This window comes from Eriocheir sinensis, chromosome 33, assembly GCF_024679095.1.
Source record: "Eriocheir sinensis breed Jianghai 21 chromosome 33, ASM2467909v1, whole genome shotgun sequence".
NCBI classification, from domain to species: Eukaryota; Metazoa; Arthropoda; class Malacostraca; order Decapoda; family Varunidae; genus Eriocheir; species Eriocheir sinensis.
In genome coordinates this window covers 9132301-9146682 of record NC_066541.1, presented here as the reverse complement: position 1 = coordinate 9146682, position 14382 = coordinate 9132301, and the positions used below count along the sequence as shown (strand labels likewise).

General features: G+C 43.1%; 1 long non-coding RNA gene across 4 annotated transcripts; it reads right to left on the bottom strand.

Moving 5' to 3' along the window:
* Positions 1 to 1583: 1583 nt before the first annotated feature.
* LOC127006696 (uncharacterized) lies at positions 1584 to 8427 on the bottom strand. 4 transcript variants are annotated; one of them, XR_007759699.1, is made up of 4 exons: positions 8013 to 8427; positions 6161 to 6302; positions 3237 to 3350; positions 1584 to 2737 (listed from the first exon to the last, which is right to left on the bottom strand). It is a non-coding gene; the product is annotated as an uncharacterized LOC127006696 (long non-coding RNA). The 4 variants fall into 4 exon arrangements; XR_007759701.1 differs by having other exon boundaries at positions 1584 to 2640; XR_007759702.1 differs by having other exon boundaries at positions 1584 to 2640; positions 3268 to 3350; positions 8013 to 8426.
* Between the last annotated feature and the right edge of the window lie 5955 nt (positions 8428 to 14382).

Below are 14382 nucleotides of genomic sequence, written 5' to 3'. Positions count from 1 at the left end.
ATCAGAAATGTTAGTGATGGATGGTCTCCCATTCAGCCGTGAGGGAGATGTGGAATTTATGAGGTTTATGTCCAAGGCTGTCCCTCAGTACAGACTGAAATAACAGAATTTCTTCCCCAGAATGATTTGCATGGACATTTATGGTGGTTTGTGTGGTCAAATGAAGACAATGCATAGTGATAGTACAGATACTCTGGGTAATAGTGTTTCATCCACCACAGACATGTGGTCGGACACCCGGGCTGGTGTTTCATGCTTTACCGCACGTGTCATCAATTTACTGTAATTGTTAAAAAAATCCGGAACCTGGACGTGGAGGTAAAAATAATCCGCAGTTGTGTCCACATCCGCAAAAATTAATATCTTGACTGCAGTTTTATCTGCAACTGCATTTTATGAAAAACAGATATCTGGCTCTGCCTCTGTGGTGCTCTTAAATTTGGTATCTAGTACATCACTAATGCAGGGATTCAGTTTGCTTGGCCTATATTTCACCTCTGGATTGCACAATTAATTTTATTACTGTTTGATTGCTCTCTATATCCTCTAATTAGGTTGTCTCCATTTTAGTTTGCCTTTTTCTTCTTTAATCTTTCTCTGACCTTCACAACTAGTGCACTTACCTTGCTTCATTGTGTAGTGGTTAGAATGCCTACCTACTACTCAGCAGACTGACTGGGTTTGATGCTGGTCTGGGTAGTCAGCGAGCAGCCCACCTAACTGTTGTCTCCCATTTGGGCTGGTTGATAAATGGTACCTGGGGAAACCTAAGGAAGGTAATTTGTGGTGACCCCAGTTGTTACCTTTGCTGTGTCCTGTGTCAGTAGGTCCTTACCCACCACAGGGTTGAGGACCAAGGTGATGGAGATGAGCACCGATGCAAAGCAAAGCTATAGTGTATGACAGCCCATTCATTATACCTAATTTCCCATTTTATCTTATTAATTTACTTCGGTCTTTCTTGTGTTCTCATTGCTGTCATAAACTTCCTTAGATTCTCATAGCTTCTCACTGCTTTCATCTTTAATTAGGAAAGGAAAGGTAAAGTGATGTTTTGCTCAGCGTCTTCACATTGGCCCTTCAGGCTGTGGTGGGTAATAACCCATTATCCCTGGACACAGTTCAGTGTGACATATGAGTTACCGGTTTCTTCCCCAGGTACCCATTGACCAGCCTGATAGGGTGGGCTGCATGCTGACTGCTCAGGGCGGGATTTTTCCCCAGGCATAGGAATTTGTAGTTAGGATGATTATCAGGTCTTTAGTACTACTGTTGTACTTTTCTACATCCCTTGCCTCATGCTGCTACCACTTTACTTGGCCAAACTTTCATGGAAAAGGAAAACAAGTTCTGTATTCTTAATTTATTAACATGTGCTCTGTACAACTGAGCTGTGACATACTCGTAGATTTGTACCTAAATACAAATTTCCAGATTAGTTTCTTGATATGCTTACTATGTACTATTCACTTTAGCTGGATCTTTCCCAGTAGTGGCTGGATCCCTAGCTGAGGAAGTAGGACACTGCTGACTAGGCTGTTGGCAGGCAGGATGTCTGAAAATCTCACCTAACACGTGTAGTTTAAAAAAATATTCACATTTTTTTAACTTAGTGCATCTGTTACACAAGATAGGTATGGTATTTTTTGTTGACACCATTGTCTTGAGCAATCATTGTACAATTCTAATGTGGTTTTCAAAACTCAATAGGGTAAAGGCCCGTCCACACGATCAAGCAGTGCCCTCAGGCACAGGCAAGCTGTCTGCCCGTCGATGGGCTTACCGCTTGTGTCAGCTGAAAAACTTCCTTGTGCCCGCTGAAAAACTACTAGGTTTTCAGCGGGCACAAGCGGTAAGCCCAGCAACGGGCAGACCACTCGCCTGTGCTTGAGAGCACTGCTCGATCGTGTGGACGGGCCTTAATACAATGTGGTTTTCAAAACTCAATAGGGTAAAACAATAATGTTGAATAGCAGTCAGAGAATAACCTTTCATGATCGTACAACTTTGTACAAGTCGTTTCTTGTCTACTCATGTATCACATTATCTAATATCAAAGTACCATAATTTTCAGGAGAATTTCATGCACAAAAACAAATATTCTATTCTATTTGTGCTATAATTGCTGCATATTTGATTAGTAAAATGATGTCTAAGCACTTACATTTCTTTACTGTTTTCTCTGACTTGAATCTATTCATCATAATTTTACCTTATTTTTTTACACAGTTTTGAAAAACGTGTTATAGTTGTACAATTACTGCTTTTTCCGTGTCAAAATTTGTGTACTTTGTAGAGAAATGTGAATATTTTCTGAAACTAGGCTACCTTGTTGGGCAACAAAGACGTCAAACACCCGTCTGCCAACAGTCAATGAGAAGTGTCCTTACTTACTCGGCTAGGGGACAGGTATCCAGCCCAATTGAATGGACTAAAGCTGAAACTGTATGGAGGTGTCAACATAGCCTGCCATGCATATGTAAAGAGTGTGGCATTGATATGCCCCTATTAAGGCAAACCATACACAGGTGTACTAAAATGTGATTATTTATAATCAGCTTCCCCTCTGCTGAACAAAGATTCTCTTGCAGAGGTGCTAGGCAGATGGGAGACTAATTGGATGGCAGACACTGCCTTCACCTGCAAGAAGAGAATCCAAGATTGAAGTTGGTCTAAGTTAGGAATTCCCTTCTTCACCAAAGACCAAGGAGTGTCCTTTGGCTGCACTTTCTCACAACTGAAAAGGAGGGATAAATAGGTTACTTACATCTTCCTACCCACCATGATATTCATTCACATCAGTTAAGTTCTCTTCACTCATTTCCGTCCATTCTCTGAGGACTTTCCCCCTTCCCATTACTGACTTTTTTGGTGCCCTACATCTCTCATCCAGTCCACGTATGTGTTTCTGCATATAAAAAGAGCACTCACCACCTTATTACTAACCCTCTCAAAGCACTTATGAGATTGTTATTAAGTCTTCTGATAACTCCATCCACTATAAATGCTCTTGATCTTTCAGTGGCTCTCATGGCAATGAATGAAGTGACCGCCAGGCTGTCACTTCATTCATTTCCATCAGAGCCGCCTGAACACAAGTGTTCGTAGTGGACATTTACCAATGACATGTCTTGTAAGTGGCTTGATGAGTCCAGCCTCCTATTCCCTATCCTGCCTTCCTCCTCACAGCTAGTTCCTCTAAATACACACCAAGAAGAATAAGAGTGTACACATACTTAATTGTTTTTCATCTCTCTTGCTCCTCACCAGGCTGAATACTGCATGCACTTGTTCCCCTGTATTCATGGATTCCCTCATTCGCAGATTTTCAGCCACTTGCACAAAGGCAGCTGCAAAGAAAATTTTGTGGCACCATTTCAAACATTCATGGTCTGCCTGCTGAGGATTAGGGCATTCTTAAGGAAAGGACAATGTATGCATGCATAAAGTGGCATAGAATACCAAATATCATCATTCATCAACTATATGTACTCTAAATTGTACTGTATTTTACATAAATCTTACAAATACATAGTCATTGAAATTTAACTTCTCTATTAGGTTCTCACCACAAAGTCCACCAGTTCTTTCTCATTTTAAGGTGCATATTATACCATGTGATTATCTACCAATGGATGTTTTCTATAAAATATCTGGTAATGAATATAATATGAAACTGGTAATAAATTGGATCATAACTACAAGCAGCTGTTAAGCTGATCACAAATGAACAGACGATCTCTTGGCAGGGCTGAGGAGATAGTGGTACTAACAGTTACCAGACTGCTCAGTACCTGTGTAGATGGTACTGTTGTACCAATACCAGTACCTGTCCAGCCCCACCGCTGTGCTGACATACCATCTGTTTCTTTATGATCAGCTGAACAGCTGCTTTTAGTTATGATCCAGTTTTTATCATCAGATTCACATTTTTGTGATCTGATTTTTATAGAAGTATTCATCAATAAATAATTTGCAAGATTCGCTATGCTTAAGCACCTTAAGTTGAGAAAGAAAATGGCAGAGACTTCATGATGAGTACCCAACAGTAAAGCGAGATTTTAATGACTGTATTTCTAAGAAGTTTACATATTTTACAGTACAGTTTATGGTATGTAGAGCTGATATGTATACAGCATACTTTCATTAGGAACAGCTGGACAGATCATAAATGTTTAAAGTGGTGCCACAAAAATTCCTTTGCGGATGTCTTATGCAATTTGGGAAAATCTGCGAATCTGTGAGTAGTGAACATCTGAATGTGGGGGAAAGTGTATTCTGTTAATATTTATTTTCCTTTCCATCTCCTCTTTTCCAATACCAGCTCTTACTCCTGTCCAATTTTGTTACTGCAATTACATTTCTAAATTCCCCATTCATCTCATCTACTGGTGATCTCACTGAGCTTCATCCCCACCAAATCTTCCTTATAGCTCTCCCAATCAGCTTCTTTTATCTCTGCTCTTACCCTCCAACATCCTCTCATCACTGATTTCCTTTTTAATCCTGATAAAAGTCTATAGTCTCTTCACTTCAACTGGATCCCTTGCTTCTAGTTGTTCATTAACTGCAGAAATATTTTATTACATGTAGGAAAATCTCTCATGAACACGATAGTGTGATCAGAATGCAGATGAAGTTCTACATATTGAAAACAGGGTTGTTTATAGCAACATGTCACCTGCCCCAACCATCATGGCGCGCGCGACACTCATTTTTCTTAACATCATCATACAGGGTGTCTCGACGCCGCGATGGTTGGGGCGAGTGAAATGTTGCTATAAGTAACCCTGTGTTTTCAATACGTGGAGCTTTATCTGCATTCTGATCACACTCGTGTTCACGAGAGATTTTCCTACGTAACGTAATAATATATTTCTGCAATCAATGAACAACTGTTGAAAACACCGAGCATAAGTAAAACATGTTATAAACATTTTTTTAACATCTTCACAGTTCAACTCATCGTAATACCATTTTCTTATTTGTTTTGTCGAGTTTTTAAAATACATCTTGATTCTACAGTCACTGCTGAGTCTGATGGTGTCAACCAAAACTGGCTAGTGTATATGAGGTGAGCTATGGCATATAATAAAGAAACATGTCTCACTCGAGCATGCAAGATGTGGTCCGACATGAGTGTTAGCGGGAGAGTGGAGCAGCCAATCAGCTGCAAGCTTACCAACCTGCCTAGGCACCAGGAATCTAGCTTAAGTGAACAGACTATAGCAGTGTGGCCGATTTTTTATTTATTTTTTTTTTTTTTTAAATTAGTGAATCACTATAATTCAGCATTTATTAGTTGTATGTCTTAACTAAATAAATATACACTGCAAAGTTTGCTTGTCTTTAAAACTTCACTACTGCTAGTGTGGTTTCTACGGTTATACCTAATAATACTCTCCGAGGTCTGGCAACTGGGGTCCACAACACCAGTGCCAAGTCAAAATGTGGCTCTGCTCAGGAGTACAGACTGGAAAGAGGGACATTGTTTGAAGGGAGAACAAGCAAGTGCATCCCTTAGTTAAGAGCAAAGCAGTTATCAGGGGTCTGTTCCTTCCTGACGCCAATGCACCTCACACAGGATTGACTACGGCCATGGTCCTGCAGGATACGTCTGTCAGAAAGGTTGCCTTACTCAGGATGGTCTCACTTGCCCTCCCTTCAAATAATGTCCCTCATATCCTGCTAACTGTCTCAGCAGAGCCCTGAATCGCTTCTGCTGCTCTTGTGACCCTGATGACTATGACTAACTCATTAAAACTAACTGGTCAAGGTGGGCAAGGAAAAGCTTGAGGTTATGCACAAATAAACAAATTACTTTATCTAAATTTGGACACTATACTTGCATCATTAATGGCAGTATCTGCCTGTAGCTCTAATGGTCTGCTCCCTGCAGGGATTCCCTAAATGCAGGGTAAAAGCAATTCCAGCCTTCCCCGTTCCTTCTCTCCCTTAATGCATCATTAACACTTCCTTCCTGCCTTGTGTGTCTCCACTGACTTGCCAGGGTCTCCCAGCCACCCCCTGCCCTGCCTGTACATCTGACAAACAAATCTTAAATGATTACTTGAAATGAAACTTTTTAAGGGAACAGAAGCATAGGTAAGGTGAACCAACCTTGGCCAGTAAAAATAAAAACTTATTACACAAAAAATACCTGACCGATTGGTGACGATGGATGACTACACGAGCTCTTCATGTCATGTCTTCCCCTAAAGCTGTGGAGGGATTTTCTTGGGGCTTAAGAAAGAGTGGAGGGGATGTGGCTATGTGGCTGGTGGCTCCACATCACCACAAACCTGCAATCATACAAACTATTAGTACAAAGTCAAACACATCTAGAAGCAAAGAAACTGTCCCCTCTTCTTTTCAATGATCAAGAGAAAATGGGAGAGGGAGAGACAGATACAGTTGATAATTGTAAGCTAAAGTAAGGTAAAAAAAACGATGTAATTTCATGAAAATGTCCAGGATGTGCATTGCAAAACTTAATGCCTTAAAAAATATCATTCCTTTATTGAAATTAATTATCTTAACATCTGGAACACTACATTAATTTTTTTCTTAACATGATTATCAGTTAGATGGACTTTATAATAAAATAGTTCATATCATGTACAGAACTGCCATCAGATACTAAGCAACCCAAGTGCAGAAACAGGTGGGAGAATGAAACTACAACATTTGTTGGTGGATGATGAGGTAATTTAACATCTGACAAGAAGGTAGACGACCTTTGGAAAGGCCTTTGTCCTGCTGCTGGGGCATAAAAATATCCCTTTTTTGAGAGAAAAAAAAACTAAAACTAGAATTTCAAGACAATTATTACTTTAAGGGAAAAAATCTATAAAAAAAATAAAATAAAAATAGGCAACACTGACATGACGTAGAGAGCAAAGCCTGTCGAGGTGCGATTTTTTCTTGGTGGTGTAGTTTCTGGACCCGCCGCGTGATCCACAGATGAATAAGACCGTGCCAAAACTACACGGTGTTGGCTGGGATGCACTAAACTGACGAGACAAATGTACAGTTAATGTTGACCGGCGCAAGGCCTACCTGATCCACTAACCTTCTAGACTTGGATGTCATTAGTCTAATTTACCCTTAGCCCCCATGGAGGGAGGTAGGCGCTTCACAAAAAAAAAAAAAAAATCCTTAACACAATTTTGGGTAAAGATTCGTTTTAGTACCGTGCCAGTATTTCATTACCTACCTTATGAAACATCACTAGCTCTTCATATATCTTTTCTACAAGCGTTCAACAATCATGGAAACGCTTTCAAAATCCAATTCAAGGACTATTTATTGTTGAAAATAGGGGATAATATTCACGAAAGCGTAGCCTCCTTTGGCGGCGGCCGCGGCGACGGTCCCGTCACCGCCGCAGCCGCAAAATAGCTCGCTGAAGGTTTAGGGTGGGGGAGCATATTTAAACTACTACAACCGAACTTTACGACCTGCTAACGGGGGAGCTTCGCCCCCCTCGACCCCCCCTTCTAACCAAGGGGGGGCTGGACCCCCCCACATGTATATGCGACTTATTTCTGCGAGGATGTAGCCTATTTCTCGCAACACCGGCTGCACCGCCGCCGGAGCCGCCGCCAAAGGAGGCTACGCTTTCGGGAATGTTATCCCCTATTTTCAACAATAGATAGTCCTTGAATTGGATTTTGAAAGCGTTTCCATGATTGTTGAACGCTTGTAGAAAAGATATATGAAAAGCTTGAGGTTTCATATGGTAGGTAATGAAATACTGGCACGGTACTAAAACGAATTTTAACCATTTTTGTAGAGTAATAATATGGCGTGACATTAATCAATCACTAATTACACACAATAATTTTCAAGGAAACAAGCACTTTTTTTTTAACCGACCGGGCCTCTACTATTCATTCCGTCCGCTTGCTCGGTACTTCCCTCTTTCCCTACGGAGTGGTGCCCATCTGTACACGACACACTTCAGCGGTGCTCTTACTCGATCACCATACATCTCGCACCAGTTTACATACCTAACCAGTGCTGGGGCCGTGCCGTCCTCCACCTTGGATGCCTTTATCCCGGCTATTACTGCAACGGGGGCGGCAGCTGCAGTTCCGTGCAGCAGCACGGCACCCAGACAAACGTCTTGCCTCACGCCTATGCAGTATCTTCTATCGTAATTCTCTGCGCTAGGAAAGGACTGAGCACCAGCCTAAAACCTCCCTGCCTGCCTGGCTGTGCCTCACTCACTGACTGGTCTGCCACTCTGAACTGCGCGGCTCAGAAACCATCGAATGAAACATTCGAATCTCTGAAGCAGGATCAAAAAGGTCTCTCCTCTATGTACTATGATGATGGTTTCTATTGATATTTCGTTATCCATGATATACATCAGACGTTCATGTCATTACCAAATTTCTTTATTTAAACTGGGAACATCTTTTGTTTCATAAACACACAAGGAGATTCAAACGATAACGAGTGTGCGAACTAATTTCTTACACATCCGGATCCCTCCGGATGTCTGCGTTGCATGGAAAAAAGTTACATTTTCAGATGATTACAGGGTACGATTCCCTTTCCAGTCTTCTAAACGAACGAGGTACCGCCGAGACGATCATAATTTTAAACACTTTTCACGGAAGCATGTCCTCGGATATTCCACATCTTAAGGGATTAAACGTCGGCACTCGTTTAAATAATTCTTTCTTTCCTCCTCCTCCTCCTCCTCCTCCCACTCGTTTTCCCCTCTTTTGAAGAATCCCTGGCACGCGCTGGATATTGCCGGGCTCTTCGGGAAACAAATTAAGCGTGTTGGTGTTGAAGACTTCATAACTGGGAGAAAAATACAACAACATGGAAGAAGAGCGAGGAGCCTCGGGAAGGAGCGCCGAGGGACTGTTGAAGGCTGCACACACGCCGCCCGGATTAGTTGAGGACGTGTTGGGGGTTTTACGGAAAATAAAGGATCCAGGGCGGGATTTTTAACTCTCTCTCTCTCTCTCTCTCTCTCTCTCTCTCTCTCTCTCTCTCTTGCCGTCCATACATAATCTTAGCTATAACGCCTTGCTAGTTTTTGTAACCGTGCAAACTACCACACTATAGTTGCCCTCTGAAAGATAGTTCTATAGGCTCTAACTAGCGAGTATCAAGTCACCTCTCCTTCCGAAACTGACCTCCTCTTCTGGCCACTCGTGCTGTTTTTATTTTATTTTTTTATTTTTATGAAGGAGCAGCGCTTATTATTTTTTTTGTTTAGTTTTACCCTTGAAGTGCATCCTTTGGTGTTAAAAAAAGGAGAAAATGGGAAGTCAAGGTCGTGGTAGCGGGGCTTGGAGGTTCCATACATAATCGTTACATAATAACCAGTAATCGGCGTGCATTCATTCATTACCTGGGAGTCGGAGCGAAAAGTGATTAACGTTGGGAAATGACGTTCAGTTCAAACCCTCGCTAGGTCCTTTATAGGTGTTGACAGGCGGTTAATTACATCGCGAACTAGATTACGAGGGGTTACCATAGGCCGCTTGCTGCACGCCGTTCCTTCTCCTTAACTATGTATTTGTGGTTTAGATGTAAATCCCTTACCTGGAACACTGGTCCGACTGACTAACCTAGAGTCCTCAAGGCTGGCTCTGACGTCCATGTTCCCAGAATCTACCATCTCCAGGTTTCCCAGGTACAATTAGCCAAGGGAGTAAATCTCATCCTTGATCATCGTCAGGTGAAAACGGAATAAGACAAACACCGTTAACAGTCTGTCCATCCTTCACTAACTATTCCTTTCTTTTCGGTGCTATGGTTTATGAGTTGGTCGATGATTTTGAGGCTCATTTGTTTGCACGTCGTGAAAGTGGCGCACAACCTTCATATCGATGCTTGTCCCTGTGTTTAAATGGCAGAAGTCTTCGTCCAGCGTCTCACATCCTTACGTCCTCGAGAGTGAGACTGGATCTGCTCCTCGACCAGCCTCATAAGACGGACAAAACACCTAAATTATCTATGTCCTTGAGCTCTTGTGGAGGACAAACACCTGAATTATTTATCCTTGGCCTGTGTGGTGTCTGTCGGTACACGGATTCGAAGCTAAATATGTTTCTCCTTTGGCCACTCATCTATACTCTCATTTATAGGATCAGTGATTTGTGGGCTTTTTCTCTCATTTATTTTTGCCTTTGAGATACTTTCCTTACTGTAAAAAAGTGAACAAACACATGAATAATCTCTCCTTGACCTGTGTGGTGATTCGCTTACAAGGATTCGAACGGAGGGTCAAGGATTAGAGGGTCGGCGGGCAAACCAGCGAGCAGCAGAGGAGTAATGAAATAACTGGCAGGGAACTCAACGGCAAACAAAGCGTCCGAGTTATGTGAAACAATCCGGCGGAAATTAAAATTCTCGCAACTACCAACGGATCCATTAACTCGCGTGCGGTTCGGCGGTGCTTCATCAAACCTCGACCCGCCCGCCGCCTCCCAGAAGCCAATAATAAAAACATGACGCGGGGAGAAAGTCACAACGCCACACCGCACGCATGAGAGCCAGTTCACTTCTCACCTCGTTACAAAGAAGAGGAGGAGAAGAAAAAGAAGAGGAAGAAGAGGAAGGAGGAGGAGGAAATGGAGAAAAAGACGATGAAGAAGAGGAGGGAGACGACGAAGACGATGATAAAAAGAAGAAAAACGAAAAAGATGAAGATAATGAAGAAGATGAAAAAGAAGGAGAAATAGAAGAAAATTATGAAAAAAAGAAAAATAAGAGGAAAAGAAGGAAAAGAAGAAAAGAAGACAAAGATGAAGAAGAAAAAAGAAAAAAAGAACAAGAAGAAGCATTCAGTTATTCCGTATCTACCGAATAACCAACATAAAAAAACAATCATAGCAGGGAAAAGGTCACAACACACACACACACACACACACACACACACACACACACACACACACACACACACACGAGAGAGAGAGAGAGAGAGAGAGAGAGAGAGAGAGAGAGAGAGAGAGAGAGAGAGAGAGAGAGAGTTTATTCCATAACTCTATAAATGGAAAAATAAAACGTGCATCTGTTCCTTGTGTGCAGCAACAAAAATCAGAAACACTCAAAGCAGGGCAAACATGACACGCAAAAAGTCCCCACACGCAAAAAGTCACCACACGCAAAAGGTCACCACACGCAAAAGGTCACCACACGCAAAAGGTCACCACACGCAAAAGGTCACCACACGCAAATCCCCCGAAACCACAACCCGTTAAGGAAACTGCGAAGGGAACAAACCGACAAACAACAAACCAGCGATCAACAAGAAAACAAAAAAAGTAAACCGTTCCATTTATTGTCAAAACAAAAGAAAACAACAACAACAACAATAATAACAAAAAAAAGTGACACCGAACATGACACACACGAAAGACACGACGAAAACCTGTTCAAAATTCACAACTTGTCAAGGAAAATAAAAGGAAAAGAAAAAAGAATAAAAGCTGTATCACGTATATACAAAACGGAGAATATTGCACTTTCCATGTCCATTAAAGACATGGGAAGATAGATAGATAGATAGAGAGAGAGAGAGAGAAACACTTTCCGTACCCTCTCTGCAAAACAAACACAAACACAAACAAACACAAGGGAAAACGAAAAAAAAAAAAAAACGAAAAAAAAAGGACCAACGAACAAGGAACATCTAATTAGCACCGGGAACGAGAACAGGTGTAATGCCGCGCGCAGGTAAAAGTTTAAAGGCATCTCTCAGCACTACTCTTGTAATGCACCTGGGCCATTAGGATTACCTGCTCCCTGGCTCCCTCCTCGCCGGCCAGGTAGACCCAATAAAGGTGGAATCGACAAGCCATTACGTGAGTGGGTTTAGGGGAAAGCGAACTCCACTGGACCCGCTGGACGCCTACTTGTGTTTGTGGACGGTGTTCTCTCTCTCTCTCTCTCTCTCTCTCTCTCTCTCTCTCTCTCTCTCTCTCTCTCTCTCTCTCTCTCTCCAACTTCTGTGTTTGTTGACTGCTTCTACGAATTACACTCCCCCCTGCTCCTTCTCTCTCTCTCTCTCTCTCTCTCTCTCTCTCTCTCTCTCTCTCTCTCTCTCTCTCTCTCTCTCTCTCTCTCTCTCTCTCTCTCTCTCTCTCTCTCTCTCTCTCTCTCTCTCTCTCTCTCTCTCTCTCTCTCTCTCAGGAATGGCGTGCCCTTCTCACAGTCATCTTCGCAACTCTCGTCAGCGGAGAGAGAAAGAGGGGAGAGAGGGGGGAAGGGTTGAAGTGAGACAGAGAGGCAGGGAGGGAGAAAGGAAGGCCAGGGAGGGGTCGGAGGGCCAGGAGGGAGGGCAACTGAACCTTTCTCCACCAACCAGCGACAAGGTCAAATCTCAGGGGTGCCCGAAAGCCATTTAAGTCAATATTTACTGGCCGAGGTGTCGCCCTCCCTCCCGCCGGGGCCACGAGGGGCTGAAACTCACTCTAACTCACTCCCCGGAGAGAACTTGCCCGAGAACCCTCTTTCGGTGCGGTGGCTCGTCGGCCCCTGCTGCGTGTGTCGTCGGCGAAGAGGAAGAGGAAGGAGGAAACGAAAGGAAGGTGGGCCGAAGTGGAAGAAGGAGGAGGAGGAAACGAAGGAAAGTGGCCGAGGAGGAAGAGAAAGGAGAAAACGAAGGAAGGTAGGCCAAAGTAGAGAAGGAGGAGGAGGAGGAGATGAAGAAAGGTGTGTCGAAGAGAAGAAGGAGGAAACAAAGGAAGGTGGGGTAAAGAGGAGGAGATGAAGGAAGGTGGGTAAAAAGAGGAAGAAGAAGGAAATGAAGGAAGGTGTGTCTAAGAGGAAGAGGGAGGAGGAAACGAAGGAAGGTGTGTTTTGGTTTCTCTTTTCAGTGATTCTCCCGCACGTGACCCAGTTTGGCGGCGGAGGATATGTTTGCTTGAGTGCTCCCCCTCTCTCTCTTTCTGTCTCTGCCACTCGCTCTTCCTTTCTCGTTTTTATTCGCTTTCTGAACACATGAACACCAGGTATGTAGGTCAGGACGTGTCGCGTAAATACTGTCATCATATACCAACTGTGCATGGCCTACCTGAGTGCTCCCCTTCTCTCACTCTTCCTCTCTCTTCCTTTGTCGTTTCATTCGCTTTCTTAACACATGAACACCAGGTATGTAGGTCAGGACGTGTCGCGTAAACACTGTCATCGTATACCACCTGTGCATGACCTACCTGAGTGCTTCCCTTCTCTCACTGTTCCTCTCTCTTCCTTTGTCGTTTCATTCGGTTTCTGAACACATGAACAACAGGTACGTAGGTCAGGAAGTGTCGTGTAAATATCGCCACGTATACCACCTGTGCATAACAATCTCCACCTTTTTCCTCTCGGTTTCCCATTTCGGGGACGCGGGCGAAATATACACACGCGAACGTTGTTGACAGCGGGACATTGTACAAGAATACGTGTGAATGGAGGAGGCGAGGAGCGGCGATGATGGACGCAAGACAGCTGCAGGAGGAATGATTGGCTGCGGGGGAAAATATTTATAGGGCGGAATGCATGAACGACGAGTGAACGCAATGTCTTATGTATACGATCTGTTACGACACATCAATCAGTCTGGTGTTCATCGTTTATGTAGATATCTCATCCATGTTTCCTGTAACCCGCTCGTGTAAACATTGCATCCATTACTGTGTTATGCGCCGAAGATGTAAGAATATCAATGTATTCATATATTTACATAGTCTTAGGGTTGCAAGCTGGCACTGACCTCCTCCCTGCTTTTCGTTTTATTAACAAAAACGGAAATAACTTAAGGGCAAAAATATAAAAAAAGGAAAAGAAAAAGACCACGAAGCGCTATCCCTGTCAAAAAAAGTAGATAGTTTGAGTGGCCACAGGCAGGTTCATTGTTAATTCGCTTACCCTAATAGGACTAAAAAGAAGCAATGCATCTACTTTTAACGCCCTGGAAAAAGTGTATAGTTTTAATGGCTATGAGACAGGGCCATCGTTGATTCCCCTACGATAATAAACAAAAGCAACGCAGTACTGTTAACGTCACATATTGTCTCTAAAATCATGGTGAGTTATGGAACACCTCACTCTGATAGTCCGCATCTCGGGGTCTGAGGTCTGAGGCGACAGGACGTGAATGAAAGTTAATGGCGTGTGAGTGCGTTGTGCGGCCCATTGCCTTGAGTGATCCTTCCTCCTCCGAGTGTAATGATTTCCTTGTTTCTCGGGGTTTTTCTTCATCCATCACTCCGGCCACGCGACGAATGGGGTGTGTGATGATGATGAATGTAGCGACAATAACAGCACAACGGCCACTGCTACAACTGTTACTCCTGCTGCTGCCACCACTAATGCTACTACTACTACTACTACTACTACTACTACTATTACTTCTTCTTCTTCTTCTTC